Below are 17,138 nucleotides of genomic sequence, written 5' to 3'. Positions count from 1 at the left end.
CTCTCTAAATCTACGGTCTCTAGACATAGGGTGGCCTGGCAGAGATGCTCGTATGGCCAGTAAGCATTCAAATCTGAGCCAATGGGCAAAAATGCATGAAGAGTAACAATCCATTATTCTTCACTGCATTTGTGGTCCAAGACTTCACCAATTGGAAGTATGTAGATTATGCCAGGGTTGCAAAGGCTCATGGTTCAGGCTACTGACAAGGAACATTGTGACATCATGCTGCCTGTGGAACAGTGATATTAAAGGTGAGACAGCTGCACAGTAGGTTAGGTGAAGGGCTCTGAGAGGTGAAAGGCAGCATGCTTGGGTCCCTGGACAAGGTGAGCCTATGACAAGGTGTCTGAATTTTCGCCTGTATTGTAATATTAAACACTTTATTGTTGTACCCGCCTGCTGATTAAGGAGTCCTCAAGATCAGCTCCACACAGACGTGGAACTGATGATGTTAATGCAGAATATTTAAGAAACTGAGGCTGATCTAAAACATTTCCTTGGACCTAGGACCATTTCCCCTGACTTTTAGGTCCTTCGTCCTCCTAAAGTCCTTTGTATAAGTTAGGAACACCTGACAGAACAGAATTTCAGGAGGTCAGGTGGGTTTACTTGTGTCTTCTGGTTGTGAGCAGTAAACGTGGCTAAAAAGGTTGATGGAATGGTGTTTTAAAACACACACACACACACACACACACAACTTCTGGTCCTCTTAAGGACAAAAGTATGGGTAATCCTACATGGGGCCAGTGGCGCAATGGATAACGCGTCTGACTACGGATCAGAAGATTGTAGGTTCGACTCCTATCTGGCTCGAAAGGGTCATAGGTCCCTGTTTTATGGTATTCCTGTGGAATTCTTATTTACCTCAGACTTGTTGTAGGTTCAATATTCTCGAGCAGGACTCATCCAGCAGTCGTTCCATGGTAGGGCTGCAGTAATAGGACCACGGCTAGTTAAAAGTTTCCCATTTGCTGCTGGATTCTATGTGAAGGCCGTCATGTGGTGTGCTGCTTTTGTATTTCAACATGGGTCTCTGAGTCTCTAAACTAGGAAAAAATCTTGTTGAGAAAAGTGTGTGTGAGAGGGTCTGTGGGTGCAGGCAGGTGTGTGCACTTGAGTGCTGACCCATTTACATGTGTGAGAGGGACAAGCAAATTGCCTGTGGGATGTAGGCCTACAACTGGAACCAAGCAGCCAGGCAGAACCACAGGTAAGGAGAGAGGAAGGCAGTTCATTATTAGAGCAGGATCATGAGCATCTTGCCCTGCTCCCTTCTGCCCCGATCGGCCACGATCGGCCAAGACCTCTCTATTAGGGTGGAGGGTGAACATTTCTTGGACCTCAGAAACTGAGGGATGCAGCGCCGATATGTCCTCCAAGGGCCTAGAGGACCTGGTGCCCAATCATGCCTGGTGTTTTTCAGCTTACCCGACCAATCTGGTTGCAAGGCGGATTTTAACAGTACTGCTGAAAAGGGACTCCCAGACAGCCCTGAGGCCATCATTTGCATAGGCCCTCCCCTTCTCTTTCTCTTGCTTCCCACAAAGCAACGCATCGCTGGCAGCAGTATAGATTTGGGGGTTGTGAAGAATAATGACAGGGAGGCTGAAGAAGGGAAAGAAAAGTCCCAGAAGTCCTGCAGGCTTCCTTGCTAAATGCAGCTGGCCATAGAGTGCACCTTCATTACTGCGAGGTAAATACATTAAAAATGTTGAGGAGACACAAATTGAAAAATAGATATTAGGAGGAAAGCACTGGAACCTGCTTTATTATTTCAATTAGTCTTGAAAACATAGAACATTTCTCTCCTGAAAGCTGGTAAAAATATGGAACGCTTCACGAATTTGCGTGTCATCCTTGCGCAGGGGCCATGCTAATCTTCTCTGTATCGTTCCAATTTTAGTATATGTGCCGCCGAAGCGAGCACACTTCATTGATGAACCTACAATGTTTATAAACTCTCTAAATCTACGGTCTCTAGACATAGGGTGGCCTGGCAGAGATGCTCGTATGGCCAGTAAGCATTCAAATCTGAGCCAATGGGCAAAAATGCATGAAGAGTAACAATCCATTATTCTTCACTGCATTTGTGGTCCAAGACTTCACCAATTGGAAGTATGTAGATTATGCCAGGGTTGCAAAGGCTCATGGTTCAGGCTACTGACAAGGAACATTGTGACATCATGCTGCCTGTGGAACAGTGATATTAAAGGTGAGACAGCTGCACAGTAGGTTAGGTGAAGGGCTCTGAGAGGTGAAAGGCAGCATGCATGGGTCCCTGGACAAGGTGAGCCTATGACAAGGTGTCTGAATTTTCGCCTGTATTGTAATATTAAACACTTTATTGTTGTACCCGCCTGCTGATTAAGGAGTCCTCAAGATCAGCTCCACACAGACGTGGAACTGATGATGTTAATGCAGAATATTTAAGAAACTGAGGCTGATCTAAAACATTTCCTTGGACCTAGGACCATTTCCCCTGACTTTTAGGTCCTTCGTCCTCCTAAAGTCCTTTGTATAAGTTAGGAACACCTGACAGAACAGAATTTCAGGAGGTCAGGTGGGTTTACTTGTGTCTTCTGGTTGTGAGCAGTAAACGTGGCTAAAAAGGTTGATGGAATGGTGTTTTAAAACACACACACACACACACACACACAACTTCTGGTCCTCTTAAGGACAAAAGTATGGGTAATCCTACATGGGGCCAGTGGCGCAATGGATAACGCGACTGACTACGGATCAGAAGATTGTAGGTTCGACTCCTATCTGGCTCGAAAGGGTCATAGGTCCCTGTTTTATGGTATTCCTGTGGAATTCTTATTTACCTCAGACTTGTTGTAGGTTCAATATTCTCGAGCAGGACTCATCCAGCAGTCGTTCCATGGTAGGGCTGCAGTAATAGGACCACGGCTAGTTAAAAGTTTCCCATTTGCTGCTGGATTCTATGTGAAGGCCGTCATGTGGTGTGCTGCTTTTGTATTTCAACATGGGTCTCTGAGTCTCTAAACTAGGAAAAAATCTTGTTGAGAAAAGTGTGTGTGAGAGGGTCTGTGGGTGCAGGCAGGTGTGTGCACTTGAGTGCTGACCCATTTACATGTGTGAGAGGGACAAGCAAATTGCCTGTGGGATGTAGGCCTACAACTGGAACCAAGCAGCCAGGCAGAACCACAGGTAAGGAGAGAGGAAGGCAGTTCATTATTAGAGCAGGATCATGAGCATCTTGCCCTGCTCCCTTCTGCCCCGATCGGCCACGATCGGCCAAGACCTCTCTATTAGGGTGGAGGGTGAACATTTCTTGGACCTCAGAAACTGAGGGATGCAGCGCCGATATGTCCTCCAAGGGCCTAGAGGACCTGGTGCCCAATCATGCCTGGTGTTTTTCAGCTTACCCGACCAATCTGGTTGCAAGGCGGATTTTAACAGTACTGCTGAAAAGGGACTCCCAGACAGCCCTGAGGCCATCATTTGCATAGGCCCTCCCCTTCTCTTTCTCTTGCTTCCCACAAAGCAACGCATCGCTGGCAGCAGTATAGATTTGGGGGTTGTGAAGAATAATGACAGGGAGGCTGAAGAAGGGAAAGAAAAGTCCCAGAAGTCCTGCAGGCTTCCTTGCTAAATGCAGCTGGCCATAGAGTGCACCTTCATTACTGCGAGGTAAATACATTAAAAATGTTGAGGAGACACAAATTGAAAAATAGATATTAGGAGGAAAGCACTGGAACCTGCTTTATTATTTCAATTAGTCTTGAAAACATAGAACATTTCTCTCCTGAAAGCTGGTAAAAATATGGAACGCTTCACGAATTTGCGTGTCATCCTTGCGCAGGGGCCATGCTAATCTTCTCTGTATCGTTCCAATTTTAGTATATGTGCCGCCGAAGCGAGCACACTTCATTGATGAACCTACAATGTTTATAAACTCTCTAAATCTACGGTCTCTAGACATAGGGTGGCCTGGCAGAGATGCTCGTATGGCCAGTAAGCATTCAAATCTGAGCCAATGGGCAAAAATGCATGAAGAGTAACAATCCATTATTCTTCACTGCATTTGTGGTCCAAGACTTCACCAATTGGAAGTATGTAGATTATGCCAGGGTTGCAAAGGCTCATGGTTCAGGCTACTGACAAGGAACATTGTGACATCATGCTGCCTGTGGAACAGTGATATTAAAGGTGAGACAGCTGCACAGTAGGTTAGGTGAAGGGCTCTGAGAGGTGAAAGGCAGCATGCATGGGTCCCTGGACAAGGTGAGCCTATGACAAGGTGTCTGAATTTTCGCCTGTATTGTAATATTAAACACTTTATTGTTGTACCCGCCTGCTGATTAAGGAGTCCTCAAGATCAGCTCCACACAGACGTGGAACTGATGATGTTAATGCAGAATATTTAAGAAACTGAGGCTGATCTAAAACATTTCCTTGGACCTAGGACCATTTCCCCTGACTTTTAGGTCCTTCGTCCTCCTAAAGTCCTTTGTATAAGTTAGGAACACCTGACAGAACAGAATTTCAGGAGGTCAGGTGGGTTTACTTGTGTCTTCTGGTTGTGAGCAGTAAACGTGGCTAAAAAGGTTGATGGAATGGTGTTTTAAAACACACACACACACACACACACACAACTTCTGGTCCTCTTAAGGACAAAAGTATGGGTAATCCTACATGGGGCCAGTGGCGCAATGGATAACGCGTCTGACTATGTATCAGAAGATTGTAGGTTCGACTCCTATCTGGCTCGAAAGGGTCATAGGTCCCTGTTTTATGGTATTCCTGTGGAATTCTTATTTACCTCAGACTTGTTGTAGGTTCAATATTCTCGAGCAGGACTCATCCAGCAGTCGTTCCATGGTAGGGCTGCAGTAATAGGACCACGGCTAGTTAAAAGTTTCCCATTTGCTGCTGGATTCTATGTGAAGGCCGTCATGTGGTGTGCTGCTTTTGTATTTCAACATGGGTCTCTGAGTCTCTAAACTAGGAAAAAATCTTGTTGAGAAAAGTGTGTGTGAGAGGGTCTGTGGGTGCAGGCAGGTGTGTGCACTTGAGTGCTGACCCATTTACATGTGTGAGAGGGACAAGCAAATTGCCTGTGGGATGTAGGCCTACAACTGGAACCAAGCAGCCAGGCAGAACCACAGGTAAGGAGAGAGGAAGGCAGTTCATTATTAGAGCAGGATCATGAGCATCTTGCCCTGCTCCCTTCTGCCCCGATCGGCCACGATCGGCCAAGACCTCTCTATTAGGGTGGAGGGTGAACATTTCTTGGACCTCAGAAACTGAGGGATGCAGCGCCGATATGTCCTCCAAGGGCCTAGAGGACCTGGTGCCCAATCATGCCTGGTGTTTTTCAGCTTACCCGACCAATCTGGTTGCAAGGCGGATTTTAACAGTACTGCTGAAAAGGGACTCCCAGACAGCCCTGAGGCCATCATTTGCATAGGCCCTCCCCTTCTCTTTCTCTTGCTTCCCACAAAGCAACGCATCGCTGGCAGCAGTATAGATTTGGGGGTTGTGAAGAATAATGACAGGGAGGCTGAAGAAGGGAAAGAAAAGTCCCAGAAGTCCTGCAGGCTTCCTTGCTAAATGCAGCTGGCCATAGAGTGCACCTTCATTACTGCGAGGTAAATACATTAAAAATGCTGAGGAGAGACAAATTGAAAAATAGATATTAGGAGGAAAGCACTGGAACCTGCTTTATTATTTCAATTAGTCTTGAAAACATAGAACATTTCTCTCCTGAAAGCTGGTAAAAATATGGAACGCTTCACGAATTTGCGTGTCATCCTTGCGCAGGGGCCATGCTAATCTTCTCTGTATCGTTCCAATTTTAGTATATGTGCCGCCGAAGCGAGCACACTTCATTGATGAACCTACAATGTTTATAAACTCTCTAAATCTACGGTCTCTAGACATAGGGTGGCCTGGCAGAGATGCTCGTATGGCCAGTAAGCATTCAAATCTGAGCCAATGGGCAAAAATGCATGAAGAGTAACAATCCATTATTCTTCACTGCATTTGTGGTCCAAGACTTCACCAATTGGAAGTATGTAGATTATGCCAGGGTTGCAAAGGCTCATGGTTCAGGCTACTGACAAGGAACATTGTGACATCATGCTGCCTGTGGAACAGTGATATTAAAGGTGAGACAGCTGCACAGTAGGTTAGGTGAAGGGCTCTGAGAGGTGAAAGGCAGCATGCTTGGGTCCCTGGACAAGGTGAGCCTATGACAAGGTGTCTGAATTTTCGCCTGTATTGTAATATTAAACACTTTATTGTTGTACCCGCCTGCTGATTAAGGAGTCCTCAAGATCAGCTCCACACAGACGTGGAACTGATGATGTTAATGCAGAATATTTAAGAAACTGAGGCTGATCTAAAACATTTCCTTGGACCTAGGACCATTTCCCCTGACTTTTAGGTCCTTCGTCCTCCTAAAGTCCTTTGTATAAGTTAGGAACACCTGACAGAACAGAATTTCAGGAGGTCAGGTGGGTTTACTTGTGTCTTCTGGTTGTGAGCAGTAAACGTGGCTAAAAAGGTTGATGGAATGGTGTTTTAAAACACACACACACACACACACACACAACTTCTGGTCCTCTTAAGGACAAAAGTATGGGTAATCCTACATGGGGCCAGTGGCGCAATGGATAACGCGACTGACTACGGATCAGAAGATTGTAGGTTCGACTCCTATCTGGCTCGAAAGGGTCATAGGTCCCTGTTTTATGGTATTCCTGTGGAATTCTTATTTACCTCAGACTTGTTGTAGGTTCAATATTCTCGAGCAGGACTCATCCAGCAGTCGTTCCATGGTAGGGCTGCAGTAATAGGACCACGGCTAGTTAAAAGTTTCCCATTTGCTGCTGGATTCTATGTGAAGGCCGTCATGTGGTGTGCTGCTTTTGTATTTCAACATGGGTCTCTGAGTCTCTAAACTAGGAAAAAATCTTGTTGAGAAAAGTGTGTGTGAGAGGGTCTGTGGGTGCAGGCAGGTGTGTGCACTTGAGTGCTGACCCATTTACATGTGTGAGAGGGACAAGCAAATTGCCTGTGGGATGTAGGCCTACAACTGGAACCAAGCAGCCAGGCAGAACCACAGGTAAGGAGAGAGGAAGGCAGTTCATTATTAGAGCAGGATCATGAGCATCTTGCCCTGCTCCCTTCTGCCCCGATCGGCCACGACCTCTCTATTAGGGTGGAGGGTGAACATTTCTTGGACCTCAGAAACTGAGGGATGCAGCGCCGATATGTCCTCCAAGGGCCTAGAGGACCTGGTGCCCAATCATGCCTGGTGTTTTTCAGCTTACCCGACCAATCTGGTTGCAAGGCGGATTTTAACAGTACTGCTGAAAAGGGACTCCCAGACAGCCCTGAGGCCATCATTTGCATAGGCCCTCCCCTTCTCTTTCTCTTGCTTCCCACAAAGCAACGCATCGCTGGCAGCAGTATAGATTTGGGGGTTGTGAAGAATAATGACAGGGAGGCTGAAGAAGGGAAAGAAAAGTCCCAGAAGTCCTGCAGGCTTCCTTGCTAAATGCAGCTGGCCATAGAGTGCACCTTCATTACTGCGAGGTAAATACATTAAAAATGTTGAGGAGAGACAAATTGAAAAATAGATATTAGGAGGAAAGCACTGGAACCTGCTTTATTATTTCAATTAGTCTTGAAAACATAGAACATTTCTCTCCTGAAAGCTGGTAAAAATATGGAACGCTTCACGAATTTGCGTGTCATCCTTGCGCAGGGGCCATGCTAATCTTCTCTGTATCGTTCCAATTTTAGTATATGTGCCGCCGAAGCGAGCACACTTCATTGATGAACCTACAATGTTTATAAACTCTCTAAATCTACGGTCTCTAGACATAGGGTGGCCTGGCAGAGATGCTCGTATGGCCAGTAAGCATTCAAATCTGAGCCAATGGGCAAAAATGCATGAAGAGTAACAATCCATTATTCTTCACTGCATTTGTGGTCCAAGACTTCACCAATTGGAAGTATGTAGATTATGCCAGGGTTGCAAAGGCTCATGGTTCAGGCTACTGACAAGGAACATTGTGACATCATGCTGCCTGTGGAACAGTGATATTAAAGGTGAGACAGCTGCACAGTAGGTTAGGTGAAGGGCTCTGAGAGGTGAAAGGCAGCATGCTTGGGTCCCTGGACAAGGTGAGCCTATGACAAGGTGTCTGAATTTTCGCCTGTATTGTAATATTAAACACTTTATTGTTGTACCCGCCTGCTGATTAAGGAGTCCTCAAGATCAGCTCCACACAGACGTGGAACTGATGATGTTAATGCAGAATATTTAAGAAACTGAGGCTGATCTAAAACATTTCCTTGGACCTAGGACCATTTCCCCTGACTTTTAGGTCCTTCGTCCTCCTAAAGTCCTTTGTATAAGTTAGGAACACCTGACAGAACAGAATTTCAGGAGGTCAGGTGGGTTTACTTGTGTCTTCTGGTTGTGAGCAGTAAACGTGGCTAAAAAGGTTGATGGAATGGTGTTTTAAAACACACACACACACACACACACACAACTTCTGGTCCTCTTAAGGACAAAAGTATGGGTAATCCTACATGGGGCCAGTGGCGCAATGGATAACGCGTCTGACTACGGATCAGAAGATTGTAGGTTCGACTCCTATCTGGCTCGAAAGGGTCATAGGTCCCTGTTTTATGGTATTCCTGTGGAATTCTTATTTACCTCAGACTTGTTGTAGGTTCAATATTCTCGAGCAGGACTCATCCAGCAGTCGTTCCATGGTAGGGCTGCAGTAATAGGACCACGGCTAGTTAAAAGTTTCCCATTTGCTGCTGGATTCTATGTGAAGGCCGTCATGTGGTGTGCTGCTTTTGTATTTCAACATGGGTCTCTGAGTCTCTAAACTAGGAAAAAATCTTGTTGAGAAAAGTGTGTGTGAGAGGGTCTGTGGGTGCAGGCAGGTGTGTGCACTTGAGTGCTGACCCATTTACATGTGTGAGAGGGACAAGCAAATTGCCTGTGGGATGTAGGCCTACAACTGGAACCAAGCAGCCAGGCAGAACCACAGGTAAGGAGAGAGGAAGGCAGTTCATTATTAGAGCAGGATCATGAGCATCTTGCCCTGCTCCCTTCTGCCCCGATCGGCCACGATCGGCCAAGACCTCTCTATTAGGGTGGAGGGTGAACATTTCTTGGACCTCAGAAACTGAGGGATGCAGCGCCGATATGTCCTCCAAGGGCCTAGAGGACCTGGTGCCCAATCATGCCTGGTGTTTTTCAGCTTACCCGACCAATCTGGTTGCAAGGCGGATTTTAACAGTACTGCTGAAAAGGGACTCCCAGACAGCCCTGAGGCCATCATTTGCATAGGCCCTCCCCTTCTCTTTCTCTTGCTTCCCACAAAGCAACGCATCGCTGGCAGCAGTATAGATTTGGGGGTTGTGAAGAATAATGACAGGGAGGCTGAAGAAGGGAAAGAAAAGTCCCAGAAGTCCTGCAGGCTTCCTTGCTAAATGCAGCTGGCCATAGAGTGCACCTTCATTACTGCGAGGTAAATACATTAAAAATGTTGAGGAGACACAAATTGAAAAATAGATATTAGGAGGAAAGCACTGGAACCTGCTTTATTATTTCAATTAGTCTTGAAAACATAGAACATTTCTCTCCTGAAAGCTGGTAAAAATATGGAACGCTTCACGAATTTGCGTGTCATCCTTGCGCAGGGGCCATGCTAATCTTCTCTGTATCGTTCCAATTTTAGTATATGTGCCGCCGAAGCGAGCACACTTCATTGATGAACCTACAATGTTTATAAACTCTCTAAATCTACGGTCTCTAGACATAGGGTGGCCTGGCAGAGATGCTCGTATGGCCAGTAAGCATTCAAATCTGAGCCAATGGGCAAAAATGCATGAAGAGTAACAATCCATTATTCTTCACTGCATTTGTGGTCCAAGACTTCACCAATTGGAAGTATGTAGATTATGCCAGGGTTGCAAAGGCTCATGGTTCAGGCTACTGACAAGGAACATTGTGACATCATGCTGCCTGTGGAACAGTGATATTAAAGGTGAGACAGCTGCACAGTAGGTTAGGTGAAGGGCTCTGAGAGGTGAAAGGCAGCATGCATGGGTCCCTGGACAAGGTGAGCCTATGACAAGGTGTCTGAATTTTCGCCTGTATTGTAATATTAAACACTTTATTGTTGTACCCGCCTGCTGATTAAGGAGTCCTCAAGATCAGCTCCACACAGACGTGGAACTGATGATGTTAATGCAGAATATTTAAGAAACTGAGGCTGATCTAAAACATTTCCTTGGACCTAGGACCATTTCCCCTGACTTTTAGGTCCTTCGTCCTCCTAAAGTCCTTTGTATAAGTTAGGAACACCTGACAGAACAGAATTTCAGGAGGTCAGGTGGGTTTACTTGTGTCTTCTGGTTGTGAGCAGTAAACGTGGCTAAAAAGGTTGATGGAATGGTGTTTTAAAACACACACACACACACACACACACAACTTCTGGTCCTCTTAAGGACAAAAGTATGGGTAATCCTACATGGGGCCAGTGGCGCAATGGATAACGCGTCTGACTACGGATCAGAAGATTGTAGGTTCGACTCCTATCTGGCTCGAAAGGGTCATAGGTCCCTGTTTTATGGTATTCCTGTGGAATTCTTATTTACCTCAGACTTGTTGTAGGTTCAATATTCTCGAGCAGGACTCATCCAGCAGTCGTTCCATGGTAGGGCTGCAGTAATAGGACCACGGCTAGTTAAAAGTTTCCCATTTGCTGCTGGATTCTATGTGAAGGCCGTCATGTGGTGTGCTGCTTTTGTATTTCAACATGGGTCTCTGAGTCTCTAAACTAGGAAAAAATCTTGTTGAGAAAAGTGTGTGTGAGAGGGTCTGTGGGTGCAGGCAGGTGTGTGCACTTGAGTGCTGACCCATTTACATGTGTGAGAGGGACAAGCAAATTGCCTGTGGGATGTAGGCCTACAACTGGAACCAAGCAGCCAGGCAGAACCACAGGTAAGGAGAGAGGAAGGCAGTTCATTATTAGAGCAGGATCATGAGCATCTTGCCCTGCTCCCTTCTGCCCCGATCGGCCACGATCGGCCACGATCTCTCTATTAGGGTGGAGGGTGAACATTTCTTGGACCTCAGAAACTGAGGGATGCAGCGCCGATATGTCCTCCAAGGGCCTAGAGGACCTGGTGCCCAATCATGCCTGGTGTTTTTCAGCTTACCCGACCAATCTGGTTGCAAGGCGGATTTTAACAGTACTGCTGAAAAGGGACTCCCAGACAGCCCTGAGGCCATCATTTGCATAGGCCCTCCCCTTCTCTTTCTCTTGCTTCCCACAAAGCAACGCATCGCTGGCAGCAGTATAGATTTGGGGGTTGTGAAGAATAATGACAGGGAGGCTGAAGAAGGGAAAGAAAAGTCCCAGAAGTCCTGCAGGCTTCCTTGCTAAATGCAGCTGGCCATAGAGTGCACCTTCATTACTGCGAGGTAAATACATTAAAAATGTTGAGGAGACACAAATTGAAAAATAGATATTAGGAGGAAAGCACTGGAACCTGCTTTATTATTTCAATTAGTCTTGAAAACATAGAACATTTCTCTCCTGAAAGCTGGTAAAAATATGGAACGCTTCACGAATTTGCGTGTCATCCTTGCGCAGGGGCCATGCTAATCTTCTCTGTATCGTTCCAATTTTAGTATATGTGCCGCCGAAGCGAGCACACTTCATTGATGAACCTACAATGTTTATAAACTCTCTAAATCTACGGTCTCTAGACATAGGGTGGCCTGGCAGAGATGCTCGTATGGCCAGTAAGCATTCAAATCTGAGCCAATGGGCAAAAATGCATGAAGAGTAACAATCCATTATTCTTCACTGCATTTGTGGTCCAAGACTTCACCAATTGGAAGTATGTAGATTATGCCAGGGTTGCAAAGGCTCATGGTTCAGGCTACTGACAAGGAACATTGTGACATCATGCTGCCTGTGGAACAGTGATATTAAAGGTGAGACAGCTGCACAGTAGGTTAGGTGAAGGGCTCTGAGAGGTGAAAGGCAGCATGCTTGGGTCCCTGGACAAGGTGAGCCTATGACAAGGTGTCTGAATTTTCGCCTGTATTGTAATATTAAACACTTTATTGTTGTACCCGCCTGCTGATTAAGGAGTCCTCAAGATCAGCTCCACACAGACGTGGAACTGATGATGTTAATGCAGAATATTTAAGAAACTGAGGCTGATCTAAAACATTTCCTTGGACCTAGGACCATTTCCCCTGACTTTTAGGTCCTTCGTCCTCCTAAAGTCCTTTGTATAAGTTAGGAACACCTGACAGAACAGAATTTCAGGAGGTCAGGTGGGTTTACTTGTGTCTTCTGGTTGTGAGCAGTAAACGTGGCTAAAAAGGTTGATGGAATGGTGTTTTAAAACACACACACACACACACACACACAACTTCTGGTCCTCTTAAGGACAAAAGTATGGGTAATCCTACATGGGGCCAGTGGCGCAATGGATAACGCGTCTGACTACGGATCAGAAGATTGTAGGTTCGACTCCTATCTGGCTCGAAAGGGTCATAGGTCCCTGTTTTATGGTATTCCTGTGGAATTCTTATTTACCTCAGACTTGTTGTAGGTTCAATATTCTCGAGCAGGACTCATCCAGCAGTCGTTCCATGGTAGGGCTGCAGTAATAGGACCACGGCTAGTTAAAAGTTTCCCATTTGCTGCTGGATTCTATGTGAAGGCCGTCATGTGGTGTGCTGCTTTTGTATTTCAACATGGGTCTCTGAGTCTCTAAACTAGGAAAAAATCTTGTTGAGAAAAGTGTGTGTGAGAGGGTCTGTGGGTGCAGGCAGGTGTGTGCACTTGAGTGCTGACCCATTTACATGTGTGAGAGGGACAAGCAAATTGCCTGTGGGATGTAGGCCTACAACTGGAACCAAGCAGCCAGGCAGAACCACAGGTAAGGAGAGAGGAAGGCAGTTCATTATTAGAGCAGGATCATGAGCATCTTGCCCTGCTCCCTTCTGCCCCGATCGGCCACGATCGGCCAAGACCTCTCTATTAGGGTGGAGGGTGAACATTTCTTGGACCTCAGAAACTGAGGGATGCAGCGCCGATATGTCCTCCAAGGGCCTAGAGGACCTGGTGCCCAATCATGCCTGGTGTTTTTCAGCTTACCCGACCAATCTGGTTGCAAGGCGGATTTTAACAGTACTGCTGAAAAGGGACTCCCAGACAGCCCTGAGGCCATCATTTGCATAGGCCCTCCCCTTCTCTTTCTCTTGCTTCCCACAAAGCAACGCATCGCTGGCAGCAGTATAGATTTGGGGGTTGTGAAGAATAATGACAGGGAGGCTGAAGAAGGGAAAGAAAAGTCCCAGAAGTCCTGCAGGCTTCCTTGCTAAATGCAGCTGGCCATAGAGTGCACCTTCATTACTGCGAGGTAAATACATTAAAAATGCTGAGGAGAGACAAATTGAAAAATAGATATTAGGAGGAAAGCACTGGAACCTGCTTTATTATTTCAATTAGTCTTGAAAACATAGAACATTTCTCTCCTGAAAGCTGGTAAAAATATGGAACGCTTCACGAATTTGCGTGTCATCCTTGCGCAGGGGCCATGCTAATCTTCTCTGTATCGTTCCAATTTTAGTATATGTGCCGCCGAAGCGAGCACACTTCATTGATGAACCTACAATGTTTATAAACTCTCTAAATCTACGGTCTCTAGACATAGGGTGGCCTGGCAGAGATGCTCGTATGGCCAGTAAGCATTCAAATCTGAGCCAATGGGCAAAAATGCATGAAGAGTAACAATCCATTATTCTTCACTGCATTTGTGGTCCAAGACTTCACCAATTGGAAGTATGTAGATTATGCCAGGGTTGCAAAGGCTCATGGTTCAGGCTACTGACAAGGAACATTGTGACATCATGCTGCCTGTGGAACAGTGATATTAAAGGTGAGACAGCTGCACAGTAGGTTAGGTGAAGGGCTCTGAGAGGTGAAAGGCAGCATGCTTGGGTCCCTGGACAAGGTGAGCCTATGACAAGGTGTCTGAATTTTCGCCTGTATTGTAATATTAAACACTTTATTGTTGTACCCGCCTGCTGATTAAGGAGTCCTCAAGATCAGCTCCACACAGACGTGGAACTGATGATGTTAATGCAGAATATTTAAGAAACTGAGGCTGATCTAAAACATTTCCTTGGACCTAGGACCATTTCCCCTGACTTTTAGGTCCTTCGTCCTCCTAAAGTCCTTTGTATAAGTTAGGAACACCTGACAGAACAGAATTTCAGGAGGTCAGGTGGGTTTACTTGTGTCTTCTGGTTGTGAGCAGTAAACGTGGCTAAAAAGGTTGATGGAATGGTGTTTTAAAACACACACACACACACACACACACAACTTCTGGTCCTCTTAAGGACAAAAGTATGGGTAATCCTACATGGGGCCAGTGGCGCAATGGATAACGCGTCTGACTACGGATCAGAAGATTGTAGGTTCGACTCCTATCTGGCTCGAAAGGGTCATAGGTCCCTGTTTTATGGTATTCCTGTGGAATTCTTATTTACCTCAGACTTGTTGTAGGTTCAATATTCTCGAGCAGGACTCATCCAGCAGTCGTTCCATGGTAGGGCTGCAGTAATAGGACCACGGCTAGTTAAAAGTTTCCCATTTGCTGCTGGATTCTATGTGAAGGCCGTCATGTGGTGTGCTGCTTTTGTATTTCAACATGGGTCTCTGAGTCTCTAAACTAGGAAAAAATCTTGTTGAGAAAAGTGTGTGTGAGAGGGTCTGTGGGTGCAGGCAGGTGTGTGCACTTGAGTGCTGACCCATTTACATGTGTGAGAGGGACAAGCAAATTGCCTGTGGGATGTAGGCCTACAACTGGAACCAAGCAGCCAGGCAGAACCACAGGTAAGGAGAGAGGAAGGCAGTTCATTATTAGAGCAGGATCATGAGCATCTTGCCCTGCTCCCTTCTGCCCCGATCGGCCACGATCGGCCAAGACCTCTCTATTAGGGTGGAGGGTGAACATTTCTTGGACCTCAGAAACTGAGGGATGCAGCGCCGATATGTCCTCCAAGGGCCTAGAGGACCTGGTGCCCAATCATGCCTGGTGTTTTTCAGCTTACCCGACCAATCTGGTTGCAAGGCGGATTTTAACAGTACTGCTGAAAAGGGACTCCCAGACAGCCCTGAGGCCATCATTTGCATAGGCCCTCCCCTTCTCTTTCTCTTGCTTCCCACAAAGCAACGCATCGCTGGCAGCAGTATAGATTTGGGGGTTGTGAAGAATAATGACAGGGAGGCTGAAGAAGGGAAAGAAAAGTCCCAGAAGTCCTGCAGGCTTCCTTGCTAAATGCAGCTGGCCATAGAGTGCACCTTCATTACTGCGAGGTAAATACATTAAAAATGTTGAGGAGACACAAATTGAAAAATAGATATTAGGAGGAAAGCACTGGAACCTGCTTTATTATTTCAATTAGTCTTGAAAACATAGAACATTTCTCTCCTGAAAGCTGGTAAAAATATGGAACGCTTCACGAATTTGCGTGTCATCCTTGCGCAGGGGCCATGCTAATCTTCTCTGTATCGTTCCAATTTTAGTATATGTGCCGCCGAAGCGAGCACACTTCATTGATGAACCTACAATGTTTATAAACTCTCTAAATCTACGGTCTCTAGACATAGGGTGGCCTGGCAGAGATGCTCGTATGGCCAGTAAGCATTCAAATCTGAGCCAATGGGCAAAAATGCATGAAGAGTAACAATCCATTATTCTTCACTGCATTTGTGGTCCAAGACTTCACCAATTGGAAGTATGTAGATTATGCCAGGGTTGCAAAGGCTCATGGTTCAGGCTACTGACAAGGAACATTGTGACATCATGCTGCCTGTGGAACAGTGATATTAAAGGTGAGACAGCTGCACAGTAGGTTAGGTGAAGGGCTCTGAGAGGTGAAAGGCAGCATGCATGGGTCCCTGGACAAGGTGAGCCTATGACAAGGTGTCTGAATTTTCGCCTGTATTGTAATATTAAACACTTTATTGTTGTACCCGCCTGCTGATTAAGGAGTCCTCAAGATCAGCTCCACACAGACGTGGAACTGATGATGTTAATGCAGAATATTTAAGAAACTGAGGCTGATCTAAAACATTTCCTTGGACCTAGGACCATTTCCCCTGACTTTTAGGTCCTTCGTCCTCCTAAAGTCCTTTGTATAAGTTAGGAACACCTGACAGAACAGAATTTCAGGAGGTCAGGTGGGTTTACTTGTGTCTTCTGGTTGTGAGCAGTAAACGTGGCTAAAAAGGTTGATGGAATGGTGTTTTAAAACACACACACACACACACACACACAACTTCTGGTCCTCTTAAGGACAAAAGTATGGGTAATCCTACATGGGGCCAGTGGCGCAATGGATAACGCGTCTGACTATGGATCAGAAGATTGTAGGTTCGACTCCTATCTGGCTCGAAAGGGTCATAGGTCCCTGTTTTATGGTATTCCTGTGGAATTCTTATTTACCTCAGACTTGTTGTAGGTTCAATATTCTCGAGCAGGACTCATCCAGCAGTCGTTCCATGGTAGGGCTGCAGTAATAGGACCACGGCTAGTTAAAAGTTTCCCATTTGCTGCTGGATTCTATGTGAAGGCCGTCATGTGGTGTGCTGCTTTTGTATTTCAACATGGGTCTCTGAGTCTCTAAACTAGGAAAAAATCTTGTTGAGAAAAGTGTGTGTGAGAGGGTCTGTGGGTGCAGGCAGGTGTGTGCACTTGAGTGCTGACCCATTTACATGTGTGAGAGGGACAAGCAAATTGCCTGTGGGATGTAGGCCTACAACTGGAACCAAGCAGCCAGGCAGAACCACAGGTAAGGAGAGAGGAAGGCAGTTCATTATTAGAGCAGGATCATGAGCATCTTGCCCTGCTCCCTTCTGCCCCGATCGGCCACGATCGGCCAAGACCTCTCTATTAGGGTGGAGGGTGAACATTTCTTGGACCTCAGAAACTGAGGGATGCAGCGCCGATATGTCCTCCAAGGGCCTAGAGGACCTGGTGCCCAATCATGCCTGGTGTTTTTCAGCTTACCCGACCAATCTGGTTGCAAGGCGGATTTT

At 46.1% G+C, this 17,138-nt stretch overlaps 15 non-coding genes across 15 annotated transcripts; 7 read left to right on the top strand and 8 right to left on the bottom strand.

The window, feature by feature from the left end:
• The first annotated feature begins 743 nt into the window (after positions 1-743).
• TRNAR-ACG (transfer RNA arginine (anticodon ACG)) lies at positions 744-816 on the top strand. The gene has a single exon. It is a non-coding gene; the product is annotated as a tRNA-Arg (tRNA).
• A 1,007-nt stretch (positions 817-1,823) lies between these two features.
• LOC146818879 (U6 spliceosomal RNA) lies at positions 1,824-1,930 on the bottom strand. The gene has a single exon (XR_014963788.1). It is a non-coding gene; the product is annotated as a U6 spliceosomal RNA (small nuclear RNA).
• Positions 1,931-3,784: 1,854 nt separating this feature from the next.
• Positions 3,785-3,891, bottom strand: LOC146818878 (U6 spliceosomal RNA). The gene has a single exon (XR_014963787.1). It is a non-coding gene; the product is annotated as a U6 spliceosomal RNA (small nuclear RNA).
• A 774-nt stretch (positions 3,892-4,665) lies between these two features.
• TRNAH-AUG (transfer RNA histidin (anticodon AUG)) lies at positions 4,666-4,738 on the top strand. The gene has a single exon. It is a non-coding gene; the product is annotated as a tRNA-His (tRNA).
• A 1,007-nt stretch (positions 4,739-5,745) lies between these two features.
• LOC146818876 (U6 spliceosomal RNA) lies at positions 5,746-5,852 on the bottom strand. The gene has a single exon (XR_014963786.1). It is a non-coding gene; the product is annotated as a U6 spliceosomal RNA (small nuclear RNA).
• Positions 5,853-7,696: 1,844 nt separating this feature from the next.
• Positions 7,697-7,803, bottom strand: LOC146818875 (U6 spliceosomal RNA). Its single transcript, XR_014963785.1, has one exon. It is a non-coding gene; the product is annotated as a U6 spliceosomal RNA (small nuclear RNA).
• Positions 7,804-8,577: 774 nt separating this feature from the next.
• TRNAR-ACG (transfer RNA arginine (anticodon ACG)) lies at positions 8,578-8,650 on the top strand. The gene has a single exon. It is a non-coding gene; the product is annotated as a tRNA-Arg (tRNA).
• A 1,007-nt stretch (positions 8,651-9,657) lies between these two features.
• On the bottom strand, positions 9,658-9,764 carry LOC146818873 (U6 spliceosomal RNA). Its single transcript, XR_014963784.1, has one exon. It is a non-coding gene; the product is annotated as a U6 spliceosomal RNA (small nuclear RNA).
• A 774-nt stretch (positions 9,765-10,538) lies between these two features.
• On the top strand, positions 10,539-10,611 carry TRNAR-ACG (transfer RNA arginine (anticodon ACG)). Its single transcript has one exon. It is a non-coding gene; the product is annotated as a tRNA-Arg (tRNA).
• A 1,007-nt stretch (positions 10,612-11,618) lies between these two features.
• Positions 11,619-11,725, bottom strand: LOC146818871 (U6 spliceosomal RNA). Its single transcript, XR_014963782.1, has one exon. It is a non-coding gene; the product is annotated as a U6 spliceosomal RNA (small nuclear RNA).
• Positions 11,726-12,499: 774 nt separating this feature from the next.
• On the top strand, positions 12,500-12,572 carry TRNAR-ACG (transfer RNA arginine (anticodon ACG)). The gene has a single exon. It is a non-coding gene; the product is annotated as a tRNA-Arg (tRNA).
• Positions 12,573-13,579: 1,007 nt separating this feature from the next.
• LOC146818869 (U6 spliceosomal RNA) lies at positions 13,580-13,686 on the bottom strand. Its single transcript, XR_014963781.1, has one exon. It is a non-coding gene; the product is annotated as a U6 spliceosomal RNA (small nuclear RNA).
• A 774-nt stretch (positions 13,687-14,460) lies between these two features.
• Positions 14,461-14,533, top strand: TRNAR-ACG (transfer RNA arginine (anticodon ACG)). Its single transcript has one exon. It is a non-coding gene; the product is annotated as a tRNA-Arg (tRNA).
• Positions 14,534-15,540: 1,007 nt separating this feature from the next.
• LOC146818867 (U6 spliceosomal RNA) lies at positions 15,541-15,647 on the bottom strand. Its single transcript, XR_014963780.1, has one exon. It is a non-coding gene; the product is annotated as a U6 spliceosomal RNA (small nuclear RNA).
• A 774-nt stretch (positions 15,648-16,421) lies between these two features.
• Positions 16,422-16,494, top strand: TRNAH-AUG (transfer RNA histidin (anticodon AUG)). The gene has a single exon. It is a non-coding gene; the product is annotated as a tRNA-His (tRNA).
• The last annotated feature ends 644 nt before the right edge of the window (positions 16,495-17,138 follow it).

Source organism: Triturus cristatus, chromosome 6 (assembly GCF_964204655.1).
Source record: "Triturus cristatus chromosome 6, aTriCri1.1, whole genome shotgun sequence".
In the NCBI taxonomy this organism is placed as follows: domain Eukaryota; kingdom Metazoa; phylum Chordata; class Amphibia; order Caudata; family Salamandridae; genus Triturus; species Triturus cristatus.
Note: the sequence above shows the minus strand (reverse complement) of the source record. Positions and strands in the feature narration are given on the sequence as shown.